A 14526-nucleotide genomic window follows, 5' to 3' on the forward strand; every position below is an offset into this window, starting at 1 on the left:
GGTCATTTGGACTCACTATTGAAGACATTTAGATGACTCTGTTCTCATACGGTCTTCTTTTTTTTTTTTTTTTTCCAATATATGAAGTTTATTGTCAAATTGGTTTCCATACAACACCCAGTGCTCATCCCAAAAGGTGCCCTCCTCAATACCCATCACCCACCCTCCCCTCCCTCCCACCCCCCATCAACCCTCAGTTTGTTCTCAGTTTTTAAGAGTCTCTTATGCTTTGGCTCTCTCCCACTCTAACCTCTTTTTTTTTTTTTTTTTCCTTCCCCTCCCCCGTGGGTCTCTGTTAAGTTTCTCAGGATCCACCTAAGAGTGAAACCATATGGTATCTGTCTTTCTCTGTATGGTTTATTTCACTTAGCATCACACTCTCCAGTTCCATCCACGTTGCTACAAAGGGCCATATTTCATTCTTTCTCATTGCCACGTAGTACTCCATTGTGTATATAAACCACAATTTCTTTATCCATTCATCAGTTGATGGACATTTAGGCTCTTTCCATAATTTGGCTATTGTTGAGAGTGCTTCATGCGGTCTTCTTCAGGTCAATCGATTTGCCAGAATTTACCAAGCTCCCATTTTCCCAAGCCCATGGCTTTTTGCTAATAATCTGGGGAGGTTACTGAAGACAAATAACTAAATTTCTGAAATCTCTGTCTCCTGGGTGTTGTTCCTACTGAGATACCCCCATGCTATTAAGCTTCTACACTTTTCGTGTTAAAAAAAAATAGCATGGTGGTCTAGTCTAAACTTTGGGTTAACAGGTCTGCTTTAATTTGTCTCTTTTTCAAGTTTATTGAAAATCATCCTTACCATCCACTCACATTTACTGGGCAGCTACTATTTTGCACCGTCTGGGGCTGGGAACTGTTGTGGATGTAAGCCATGATTTCTGTTTCCAAAGGTTCTGGGCTTTTTTTTTTTTTTAATGTTTATTTATTTTTGAGGTGGGGGAAGGGCAGAGAGAGAGGGAGACACAGAATCCAAAGCAGGCTCCAGGCTCTGAGCTGTCAGCACAGAGCCCAATGCTGGGCTTTAAACTCACAAACCAAGGGATCACAACTGGAGCCAAAGTCGGACGCTTAACTGACTGAGCGACCCAGGTGCCTCTGATTCCAAAGATGATATGATAAAGAATATATTTGGTCTTTGCCCTTAATTCTTGGCATGGAGTCCCTAAAATCCTCGGAATTTCCTGAGTGCTCAGTGTCTTTTGTTACTCAAAGTGAGTCCCTTTAGTTTTAGAGGGTCCCTTTCCTTTTATGCTATCAAGGAGATTTATGTTAGCCTCAGAATAGAGTTGATCTTCTAGCCTCACTCATTGAGTTCCAGGAAGGAGCAGCTGGAGATTAAGTTTCTAGAAAACCTCCGAAAAGAAGAAATTTGATGAGCTTCTGGGTTAGTAGATGCATTCACGTGCCCGGAGGGTGGCATATTCCAGCCCCACACAGATAGACAGTCCTGCACTCAGGACCTTCCTGGACCTTGCTCTATGTACCTCCTCATCTGGCTGCTTATCTTTTATCCTTTATAATATCCTTTCGAGTAAACCAATAAGTGTGTTTCCCTGAATTCTATGAATGGCTCTAGCAGATTATGGAACCTGAGAAGTGGGTCACAGGAACCCCAGTTTGTAGCCAAATTAGACGTAAGGGGGGGTCTTACTACTTGCAAGTGACATCTGAAGAAGGAAGGCAGCATTTTTGGGACGGAGCCCTTACCCTGTGGGGTCTGTGCTAATGCTAGGTTACAGATTGGATTGAATTGTTGGGCACCCAGTTGGATGTCAGCAGAAAATTGGCTGCTGGTGTTGGAAAACACCTTGGGAACACAGGATATATTTATTTAAAGATAAATAATAATACCAAATAGCACATGAAAACTGTCAATGAGTGGTGCCTTAGTCAGCTTATGTTAGGTTTTGCTACAGTGATGTCAACTTTAAATCAGTGGCCGATAACAAAGGTTTATTTTTCATTCTCTTGATGGCTGAACTAAAGATCGACTGTGGACTCCACAGATCTTCGTCTTTCCAGGACCCAGGTTGGAGGGACAGCCTCTCTCTAAGGAGATGCCACTCTTATGACAGAGAATAAAGTGCAATGGGAGAGCTACAAGATCACTCTGAAAGCTCCGCTTGGATGGGACACGTGTCACTGCTCACATTTTAGTGGTCCTGTCAAGTTATGAGGGTGATGTGTAGTCCTTCCACAAGAAAGGGCTGCGAATCATAGGGACCGAAAATCCAATCTATCATAAATAGCATAGGGAAAGAGTGCTATGGGAACGAAGAGGTGGCAAGCTCATGGGGGGGGGGGGGTTGTCAAATGGAGTCACTGAAGGGGCCTTGAAGGATGGTTAGGATTTAGACAGACGGAGTAGGGGCTAGGTCCTTTAGATGAGGCAGCAAAGTGTCCAAAACATATTCAGGTGACAAGAAATAGACAATTCAGAAAGAATAGGGTTGGTGGAGACAGGCTGTCTTAAAGGAAGATTGAGCTCCCTGTGTCAATATACATGGCTAATGATACTAGTTACTAATATTTATTGAACTTTGTATTTAATTCTGCCATGAGATTTTCTCCGCATTTTATGGAAGTTGTGGGTTAGAGACGTCAAGCTACTGACCTGAAGCCACATGGCTGCTGAGCGCGGAAGTCGGGATTCAAACCCTGCCAATCTTAGGGGCGCCTGGGTGGCTCAGTTGGTTGAGCGTCCGGCTTCGGCTCGGGTCATGATCTCACAGCTCTTGAGTTCGAGCCCCGTGTCAGGCTCTGTGCTGACAGCTCAGAGCCTGCAGCCTGCTTCAGATTCTGTGCCTCCCTCTCTCTCTGCCCCAACCCACTCGCATTCTGTCTCTGTCCCTCTCAAAAATAAATAAACATTAAAAAAAAAATAAATAACCCTGTCAATCTGCTGCAGAAGTGTGTAATCTTTACACTACTACTTCTGGGAGAGCCTGGGGGGATTTACACACCCGCCCTGTGCCAAACAGTTGGCTTCTTGGCTGTAAGCAACAAAAACCAATTATGACTGATGTGAATAGATACGGGACGCTGGAAAGAACTCACAGGACATTGACCTGGTACCTAGGCTGAGAAGCTGGAAGAAGCAGAGCCATCTTCTAGCAAGATTAGTCTCGTCAGAATGCCACCACCACCGCCGCAGTACCTGCCATGAGGGGATCCCAGCCCTCCCTTTGTGTCTGTTATACTCACTCAAGAGTCCAAATTGTAGGATGGGCATCTGGTTGCCAGCCTCTGGCCCAGTGCCTGGGCCCAGGCTGCCAGGGATAGAGAGAGAAAGAGGATCTCTCTGCTTTGTCGTCTGTAGTCACAGACCAGGTCATGTGACACTCCTGCTCCCAAACAGAAGGAGGGTTGAACATCGCACAGTAAAAATGACAAATGTCCGCTACCTTCTGTAACCCCATGGAAGGGGACAATTCGGTTATAACATTTGTAGTGACAGAAGCAAGGACTAGGATTAGAATTAATGTAGAGGAGGGGAATTGGTTATTTCTCAGAGACTGGGGGGGATGGTATAATGGTAGGCCTCATGGTGGAATAGCCCCTTAAATAAAGTTTTGAAGGATAAATGGGTAAGAATCATCAAGGCAGACGATAACAGGTCCAGACACAAGTGAGCGTGTATGGAGGTACAGATGTGTGAAACAGCACTGAGTGAGATTCATTGGGAACACAACAAGGACGTGGGTCCAACATGGCAGCTGCTCTCAGCGAGCACAGCTGATTGGACTGAGAGATGGAGAGGCACTGAACAGCGTCAAGTAGAGGTGAGTCACGCTTGCATTTTCGAAGCTCACTCTGATCCCTGATGGAGGGCAGAGGGCAGGAACTGGTGTGGGTCAGGGTTAAGCCTGGTAGGCCATGGGAGATTGAGTTTCTAATTCTGGCCCTTTCACCAATTTACTGTATGATTTGGCCTCTAGCTTATGCTTTCCGTGTTTAGGCCTCACTATTCTCATCTTTAAGATGCTTTGGATGGATAAGATCATCTTAATGTAGTCCATTCTACCTTTGAAGTTCTAGGACTTAGTCGCCCCAAAGGAAGATCGGAGTACAAGTATAAAAGGCTTTCAATTCCACGGTAAGGTATTTGAACTACTTATTTATTTATTCAGCAGATATTTATGGAGTGCTTCCTATGTCAAGCACTGTTCTAGGCTTCAGGGAAATAGCAGAGAATAAGAAAATCCTCCACCACTATGTGAAATTTTTGGAATAAGAACTTACACTCTAGGGGAGCCTGGGTGGCTCAGTTTGTTAAGCATCCGACTTCGGCCCAGGTCATGATCTCGCGGTCCATGAGTTCGAGCCCCGTGTTGGGCTCTGTGCTGACAGCTCAGAGCCTGGAGCCTGTTTCAGATTCTGGGTCTCCCTCTTTCTCTCTCCTCCCCCACTCATGCTCTGTCTCTCTCTTCTCAAAAATAAATAAACGTTAAAAAAAATGTCCAACTCTTAATGATCTCATGATCTCACAGTTTGTGAGTCTGAGCCCCTCATTGGGCTCTGCACTGACAGCGTGGAGCCTGTTTGAGATTCTGTCTCCCTCTCTCTCTGCTCCTCCCCCCACTTGCTCTCTATCTCTCAAATAAAAATAAACCTAAAAAAAAAGAGCTGACATTCTAACCAGGTGGAGATTAGACACAACTCTCTAATAATAGAAGGTGGCGCTATGTGCTAGGAAGAAAAAGGAAACAATAGAAAAATAAAAGTTGGGGGGATTGAGAGTGACAGGAGAAAGGCACTCCTTACATGGGCTGGCAGGGAGGGCTTCTCAAGGAAGCGAAAGAGACTTTTAGGAGAGATTTAAATGAAGGAGGGATCAAGTCCCGTGAAGATGGGTGGGAAGAATTTTCCCAGCAGAGTGATCAAATAAATGGCAACTGCAAAGGTGTCAGGGTGGTTTGTTTAAAGGAGAGCAGGAGGTCAGTGGGGCAGAGCAGAGTAAGAAGAGCTTCAGGTAAAGGAAAGAGCAAATGCAAAGACTCTAAGTTATGTTTAAGAAAGACCAAGGCATTCAATATGGTGTAATGGAGCGAGCCAGGAAAAAGGTTTCAGTAGGTGACTTCAGAGAAGTGGCCAAGAGCCAACTTTCCTCCATGACTTGTTTTTTTATTCCATTATTTCAGTGTGTGACAGGCACTGGGCTAAGTTCTGGAAACACACCCATGAACTGGCTATGCCTTCAAGGAGCTTAAAATGTTTCCAATGGACTCACAAGTATGTCAAACACATTTTTAGTCATCAACCTTATTGTCTAGCACTTCATGTCTTGCCAACTTTCATCAAACTCTTCTGATCCACCAGGCTGTTGTTTAACGTGTTTGCTTTGCCTGTGTTTGCCCTTATCATCCCACACATCTAAAGCTTCCTTAGTCTTTAAGGTCAGCTCAAATACCAGTTCCTTCAGGAAATTTCTTTTGCCCTAGACTGGAAGAAATCTCTGTTGTTCTGTGTCATGCATCTATCAATTTGTCCCTCTATCCATTTGTCCATCCTTCCATCCATGCACCTATCCATCCATCCATGCATCCATCCATCATATTTGATTCTTTTTCTTTTTAACAGGTAGCAGCCCTGTCCTGGGAATTGTTGATGCAGCAGTAAACAAAACACCATCCTGCTTTCAATGATGTCAGAATATAATGCCAAAGTTCAACAAGAAAATAAGCCATTGAAATACAGGAAATGTTACAAGCTATCTTTTTTTTTTTTTTTTAATCAGGTACTTGTTGTTTGTCTAATGCCATAGTAAACACAATGAGTACTAATAAAAAGTGAAATATTGAATCCCGACTTTAAGGGCATCTCCTGTTTCATAAATAGAATTTGTAAACAATTTTTCAGTGTAGAGAATAGATATTAAATATCTGCTGATTAAAAACGTCATATAAATTTCAAGTAGTAGAAATACAATTGGATGATTTAGTCTGATGACAAAAATACAGTGGACCCCTGAACAATGCAGGGCCTAGGAGTGCTGACCTCCCCACACAGTTGAAAATCTATCTGTAACTTTGGACTCCCAAGAAACTGAGCCACTAGTAGCCTACTGTTGACCAGAAGACTTACCTATAACATAAACAGTCGATTGATGCATATTCTGTATGCTCTATGTATTATATATTGTATTCTTACAATAAAGTAAGTTATAGGGGGTGCCGGGGTGGCTCAGCATCCAACTCTTTATTTGGCTCAGGTCATGATCTCACAGTTCATGAAATTGAGCCCCACGTCAGGCTCTGCAGTGTGGAGCCTACTTGGGATTCTCTCTCTCCCTCTCTCTGCCCCTCCCCTGCTCGTTCTCTCTCTCTCCCTAAATAAATAAATAAGCTTAAAAACACTGAAGTAAGCTAGAGAAAAGAATATGTTATTAAGAAAATCATAAGGAAGAGAAAATACATTTATAGAACTGTACTGTATTTATGAATCCCATACGTTTACATCATTTGTTCACGAGATGCATCATCTGTCAGTACCTACCTCAATATTACGTGATACAAAACAATGCAGATGTTAATACGTATAACACTAGACATCAAACAATGAAAATATAATGTGGAAAGAAATTCATGTTTATTTACAGGTATAATGATTCATGCATTGACAATGAGAAAGCAGCAGTGTGATTGCTGTATGGTAGCCTAGTATATCCCACATGACTGCTCCACAGTAGTAGCCTAGCCTATACATTAATGAGTGAATTGCTATAAAAATTTTATGGCACAAAGCATCATGGTCAGATTCATAACAGTATTGAAAACATTGTTATGTTTTGTAAAACCACTTACACGTGATTGGCTGACACGCAGTTTCTCCGCTTACGAGAGACAGCGGCCTTCCTTTTGCTTCAAGTTGTCCTATAACGACTTCCCTTTTTCTTGAACCACCTTAGAGGCTACAGGTATGCCTTTCTTAGCAGCAATCCTGCATCCACATAAAAGCTGCATTTTCAATACGACCCAAAAGGGTATTTAGCAAGAGGTGCAAAGTTTTTTGGTGTGCCTGGGGTGGCACAGTTGGTTAAGCATCCGACTCTCGATCTTGGCTCAGGTCACGATCTCACGGTTGGTGAGCGCATAGGGCTATGCGCTGATGGCCCAGAGCCCGCTTGGGATTCTGTTTCTCCTTCTCTCTGCCCCTCCCCTGCTTGTTTGTTCTCCCTCTCTCAAAATAAATACATAAACTTAAGAAAAGGAAGATCAAGGTTTTCATGGCTACTGGCCTGGCTGTGGTCATGGCCTCATGCAGTTTCTTTTGTTTTCTTTACAATGGTCTCTATGCTGGATTCATGCACTTGAAACCATAGGCAAAGGCAGCTGCAGATCACGGTCCACAGTACATATTAAGAAATTCAACTTCCTCTTGTCATGTCAGGACTTTGCTTCTTGGGAGCATTTCCAGCGTCACTAGTGGCACTTCACGTGGATTCCATGGCATTATTTAAGGTTTACGGTATTGATTAAACATGATGAAAAGTACGCAAGAACCGTGAGCGGTCACTTTTTACCGCAATATGCAATTGACTCGAGAGAGGAGCTGCCCACATGGAGATAATTAGCATCACAGGGTGTTTTAAGCGGATACTTACGACACTTGAGCTCACCACAATGGTCACAGGAGGTAGCTATGAAATCACCAGTGTAGTGAAATATGTACTACAGTTAGTTTTATGCAGCTATGATCTAATACTGCATCTGCGTTTACATTTCTCCTAACTGCAGACGGGAGTATGTATGGTCTGTGTGCATGAGTTTTGATAAATTTTAACTTTTTATGATAGATTTGTGTATATTTTTTTGGCAGCAAGTGATAAAATAGTCTGTACACATTTTATTCATTCGTGACGTACCTAACTTGTGCATAATTTCTTCGATATTTCTAGGCTATGTGGTTTGTCTATGAGTTTTTTTTTCAAATTGTCAGAAATCTCCATAAAATTTTCCAGTATAATTACTGAAAAGAATTCGTGTACAAGTGGACACACACAGTTCAAGTCCGGGGTGTTGAAGGGTGAACTGCAGTCTATGTATGACTTTCGCCGATAACGGAGCAGATCTCTCAAAGAGCAAATTTCTAATAGATCAATCAATCAAAAATATTGCAAAACACTCTATGGGCTAGACACTGTGGGAGAACCCCACTCAAAGTATGTATATTTATGTTTAGCTGTGGGGATAAGACCCACACATTTCGAAGAGTAACTGCACTAAAAAAATAAGACGCTGAAGGATGGCAGTGAAATTAGTGGTGTATGCAAAATAAACGATATAAATTCAGACAAGTATCGAGGAGGGATGCTTTAAATCGGTCCTTTCGCGGTGAGCAAAATTCATAGGATGATAACGAACGGAGGGTGGAAGCCCCGTTTGGGGAAATGATGAACACAAAGGCCCAGCTGAGAGATGGCGAAGTGTTAAAAACCCCAGGGAAGAGCGTGGCGCTCATTCAGTCTTAGGGAACTGGCACTGGCCTGTTTCGCTAATCAGCATCCCGAGCATATGGCCTGACATAAATGTATGTTGGATGAATGAATCTTTAAAAATGAATGAACGAGCCAGACGAGCTACCGCGGATTCTTATTTAGGAACATGACTTCAAGAATATGGTGCTTCTGGAAGATTCGCCTGGCAGAGTAGAACTGAGTAGGAGAGAGTGAAAAGAGGGCTCCCCCCTGGGAGGCGTGGCGTCACACGGAAGAGTCGAAACTCACATCGGAGAGGGCCAACGACGGCACAAGGGACTGGAAAATTGGCGGGGGGGTGTTCGAGGAGGGTCGTCCTAGGAGAAGGCGAAATCCAGGGGCAGCGGGAGGGGGGACATGGAGGTGTAGAGCCCCCAGTCGAACTGCAGAGATGTGCAGGGCAGGCACCTGCTCTCCTGCATGGAGGGAGCTGGCAGAACCCCGTGTTAGGGTTCCATCTCAGCGTGCCGGCTTCCTTATCTAGGCTGAGTTAATTTTCCTTCAATTCTGTAGCAATACAAACTCTTTATAGAGCCAAACCAGCAAAGCGCGCCTATGGTTTATTTCCGTAAGTGTCTGAGATCTCCTTTATCTTTTCCGTGATCCAGCAGATAGATGACGGCTATCATTTTATGTTTTGTATGTTTTAGGTGGGGGCAAGGGGTGCACTTCATTGGCTTCTGAGCTGGGGGAACGCTGTTGGCGGAGGTCCCCAAAAGGCGGCAAGAAGCTGCACTGGGCGGGGAGGGGGAGAGTGATGTTTACTCTGCTGTTGCACCAACACCCAGGAAAGGCGCGGATCATACAGCTAATAAATGATGGGGTTAACACCTCCACTCGCCTGTCTCTGGGTCCCACATCTGTGGACAGCTCAATAAATGGAGCAGATTTTTGTCTGGGCAAGCTGAAGCCCTGCCGGAAGGCTGGTGTATATTTAGATGACTGCTCACCCGTGTCCATCCTGAAGTTGGTGTGCTCTTTTGGAACACATTTGTTAAATACAAATAAAAGTCGTCTTCCCATAAAGTTTGTTGGGCATCCATTTTGTCAGAAGGATAATAACGGTTCACAGAATTTCTGAGGGCCACGGCAGTAGTACACGGTGCAATTCGGAATATGGTAGAGAAATCGGGATGCATCTGGAATATATTTTGCAGTGAGACCCAATAAGTTTTATTTCTTGATTGGATGGGGTTGGGTTGTGGTATTAGTGGGGGAAATAGAGTACTCCAGAATGACTAGTGTTTTTGCCCTGAAAGATTGGTAGATCACGGTGCCATTTATCGGCCATTTATCGGACGGGAAAGATTTGGGCGGGAATCAGTTTGTGAAGAAAATAAAGAATTCTGCTCTGGAGGTGTTAAGTTTGAGATGTCTGTGAGCCACCTCCGTGGAGTTTCTGCGAAGGCAATCAGATATACACCCAGGCGAGTTCAGGGCTGGAATTCAAGTTTGGGAGATGGACTTTTGCAAATCTCCTGCCTCTTTCTCAGATGTTAGGTTCAGGAGAAAGGGGACAGAAATGTTTCTTGCTTCAGAGAAATGAATAATACTGATGTCCATTTGCTCATTCATATTGTTATTCATTCCTCGAATATTTGTTCAGTGCTTTTCAGTGCTGGATACTGTGTTCAATTTTATGAATATAATGGCAATTCAATGAGCGCATATGATCACTGCCTTCGTTGGATCTGACATCTAGAGCGGCACGGTGAACATAATCTGAGCTTCATACGAAAGTTTAAATTTTCTGATAGCCACATTAAAAAAGCAAAAGGAAATAGTTGAAGTTAATTTTAATACTGTATGTTATTTAACTCAATAGGTCCAGAAGAATGTCATTTTGACACGCAATAAATATAAAAATTATTCATAAGATATTTTACATTCTTTTTTAAACTTTGGTTTCCAAACTCCATTGTGTATTTTATACATACAGCACGGGGGTCAGACTGACCCTGCACTTGAGGTACTCAAGGGCCACATCCAGCAGAGATGGAGAGGGTGTTGTGCAACTTGGCTCCTTGATGTCTAAACCCCTTCCTTCTGCCCACCGGTCATTGTGAGTTCAAGCCCCATGTTGGGCTCTGTGCTGACAGCTCAGGGCCTGGAGCCTGCTTTGGATTCTGTGTCTCCCTCTCACTCTCTGCCCCTCCCCTGCCCGTACTCTGTCTCTCTCTGTCTCTCTCAAAAATAAACAAACATTTAAAAAGTTAGTAAAAGAATTTTATTTTCAGTAAATCCATCTAAGTCTCAGAGTTCCCGTAGACAGGTTCCTTTGTCTTGTTTCCCTGACATGTGTTAATGATGCTATTAGACAGTACTTCCTCTCTGAATCCCAGCACCCAGCCATGATAGGGCACAGGGCGTATTTAATGAATGAACACGGAATGGTATGCTCGCTCTGTGATCCAGGGGAGGAGAACGTGTGGGATTCTGTTTTTGGAACTGGTTCCTTCTTCGAACAACAGATCCAAAGACTAATGCCTTCTGTGATGTCATTCAGAAGGAATCAACATGGACGGTTCTTTCTTTAATGAGTGTGTATCATATGTGATGCCTCTTCCCCATCGCATGCAGTTCAAAGGTCAACAAAAACAGATTGTAAGCAAATACCATTTCATTCATGTGTGGAATTTAAGAAACAAGCGAGGGGGCGGGGGCAAGAGAGATACAAGCCAAGAAACAGACTCTTCACTGTAGAGAACACATTGATGGTTCCCAGAGGGGAGGGGGTGGGGGTGGGGGGGGGAAATAGGTGATGGGGATTAACTAGCACACTTGCTGTGATGAGCACTGGGTGATGGATGGAAGTGTTGAACACCTGAGACTAATATTACACTGTATGTTAACCAACTGGAATTTGAATAAAAACTTAAAAAAAAAACAAAACAGGTCGTGAGGACAGCGACTTTTGAAACCTAAGAGGGGTACAGAAGGCCAAATAGGAACAACTTTTGTCAGCAGGACACAAAGGAGCTTCGTGGGGGTATCACTGCTTAGGAGCAACCACTTCTCCCCGACCCCTCCAAGCAGGCTGCCCAAGCAAACACGCCCATGGCAGCCTTAATTTCCCCACCTAACGTTCTCCCTGAAGATTCCCCCATCTAAGGACAGGTTTGGGTCAGCATTGGCATGCATGCTGAAATTTGCCCGATCTTTCTGTCTTTTGCCTTCTTAGTTCTGCTAATTCACCAGAGTCTAAACACTAGGTTCTCCTCCGGGTCCCTGAGCCTGGGGATGCGCCTTGCAGGGGCATCAGCAACGAAGGAATGAGACAGGCTGGGATAATCGGGGCCTCTGACCAACAGCAGCCAAGGATTTGCTTAGGGAGCTGGAGAAGGGTGGGATTGCCATCAGACTGGAGTACAAGTGTGATCTTGAGTGAAGGAGGGGGAGAAAGGTGGAGTGAACACTTCCTTGGCTCCCGAGCTGTCAGGGAAGTTGGGCAAGGCCAAAGGGCGTCCTGAGACAAAGTCACCAGTCAGTGGAGTCCCATGTATCCCACAAAGGGGCCCGTCCTAGCGCCCTGCCCCCTCGGTCCTCATTGGCGGGCACAGCCCGTGGGAAGGGTGATCTTGGTGACGCAGAGGTGGATTTCAGAGAGAGCACAGCGGCCGGTGCCCTGGGCCAGTTATGCCCCCAAGCAGTCGGAGGTCTGCATCCTCAGGGCCCCTGTAGGTCCACGTCCAGGCTCTGTCTGGAACAAGCTGTGTGGGCCCAGCTCGGCTCCTACACAGAGCAAGTCCATATGGCACGGTGCAACGTGCCCTGAAATTGGCACGGAGGTTCTGGGTGAAGCCCCCGATCGCCGCTAGCTCCGTGACCTTAGATGAGGCGCCAAACCTCTCAGAGACTTGGTTTCTTGATTTTAAAGTAACACCTCTCTCACAGCGTCGTGGGGAATGACATGAGCCCACAGGTGCCGACCGCCTGGTACAACGTACGAATAGGCATGTTGTGACACAATCAACAAAGAGCAATTGTTAAAGGCTGATGACAGGAAGCCTGGAATTCTGCTGTGAGGAAAGTCTGTGGCAATGATAGGGTTGTGCCCACCTTTGTGGTTATGTTTGTACCGCGCTGTGAGCTGGTTCAGGATTCAAATTCTGTAGGGTCTCATCACTTAGTAGATGTCAGTTTCCACATTAGGTTCTAGGCAGATTATTTATTTATTTATTTCAAGTTTATTTATTTTGAGAGAGAGCGTGCACACAGTGGAGGGGCAGAGGGAGAGGGAGAGAGAGAGACTCCCAAGCAGGCCCCCGAGCTGTCAGCGTGGAGCCCAGTGTGGTGCCTGAACTCATGAACTGTGAGATCATGCCCTGAGCCGAAACCTAGAATCGGACAGTTAACCGACTGAGCCACCCAGGCGCCCCTAGGCAGATATTTAAAAAATTTTTTTTAATTTTAAAAATGCATAGGGATTGGGGGAGATAGAGTATTTCCAGAAAGACCTAAAATTTTACAAAAGATGGCTATTCTGCTGCTCCCGAATAATTCACGGTTCATGATAATTCATGGTTAAGTCATTGGTAGCTGCTTCATGCGTCCTGCTTTCCTTTTCTGCCTTCCAAGAAGAGGAAGATGCTGGTGAGAAAAAGCTGTCCTAGTTAAAGGGTGTCCCTCAGTTTTTATTGTAGGCAAACATTGAGGTTCGAAGGGCTGGACAGCCACCTCTTAGATGGCTATTGGGTAAGATCACACGCCTCAGCAGTGACTGAGACCTCATCCAGAGACTCAGATTCCTGGGCAAATCACTCATTTCGTGAAGGATTCCAGAGGATGGAGTGTGTGATGCTGGAAAGCAAAGCTGGAAAGATCCCATGGATTTATTTCTAAATAGTTGAAGGATTCAGAACTGTATAGATTTTATTCTGAAAATGGTTGAAGCAGACAATACGATGTCAGACCCTTGGGTTGTAATGTTAGCTCTGGGGCTGTGGGTAAATGAAATGACGTGTTGGACCGGTAGGAACAGGTAGGAACCGGGTGGCCGAGGGTGGAGCCTGCACCACACCGAGTGAGTCACCCCCGTAACAATTTACTCCACTATGAGAAAACAGGCCACTCCACCCAAGGACACCCAAGGACACCCCCAGAGAGAAGATTCCCCAACCAGGCTACTTGCCTCCCTGCTGATCTCAGTGAAGTGTTTTGTTTCATTCTGCCGCCACCCAAAGATTAAAGGCGGTGATTTCTTCTTCAAGGGCAGCGATTTCTCCTTCAAGGGCAGCCCTAAACTGACACCTTTCCCAACTTCCCCTTCCTTCTGGCCATGCTACCTCTTCCACTCTATGGCAGTCCTGCATCCGTGGCCAGTTCAAAGGGCACATGACTACAGCGACGAGGGAATAAACCAGATGCAGAGAGAGGGGTTTGACTAAGCCAGGGTTTCCAAAAGTGAGGTTCACCGCCCGCCTGCCTCAGAGTCACCTGGAGACCTCATTAAGAAGGAGGCTTCATCAATCTCATCTAGACCGACTTATTCAGAATGCCTGGGTGTGGAATCCAGAATCTGTATTCTCTCCCCCACCACACGTACACTAATTTTCCCCAGGTGATTCTTTTGCACACACAAATATGAGTCCCAATTAGATGATGTCTCAGCTCTCAGATCAAAACAAAATCCTGCGGCTTCATGATCCTGGTTTGAGAAAATTTATCTGATTTTTCAGTTATTTACAGTCTTAAAGTTTTACGCTCCTTTTTCTCTTGGGTATTCTCTTTGCACCTTCTCTTTTATTAGTCAGAGATCTATTTTTTAAGTCTCATCAAATTATTTTAAAATAATATACACAGTATATTACACACAAGACTCTATGCTTTGCATGGGGGATGGGATACTTCCAAAAATATATAAAGTGCCCTTCCTGAAAGGTGCATTCAGGTCAGAAAAGGAGCTAAGAGCATGTGGAACCAACTTCACTGCACGGCTGAGGGCAATCCCAGGACCCTAGGAACCCTCCCCCACCCCCGCTCCTGATTGGTCAATGCTTGGACATGCCAGTTAATAAATATCGGAA

This window comes from Panthera tigris, chromosome B1 (assembly GCF_018350195.1).
Source record: "Panthera tigris isolate Pti1 chromosome B1, P.tigris_Pti1_mat1.1, whole genome shotgun sequence".
Taxonomy (NCBI): domain Eukaryota; kingdom Metazoa; phylum Chordata; class Mammalia; order Carnivora; family Felidae; genus Panthera; species Panthera tigris.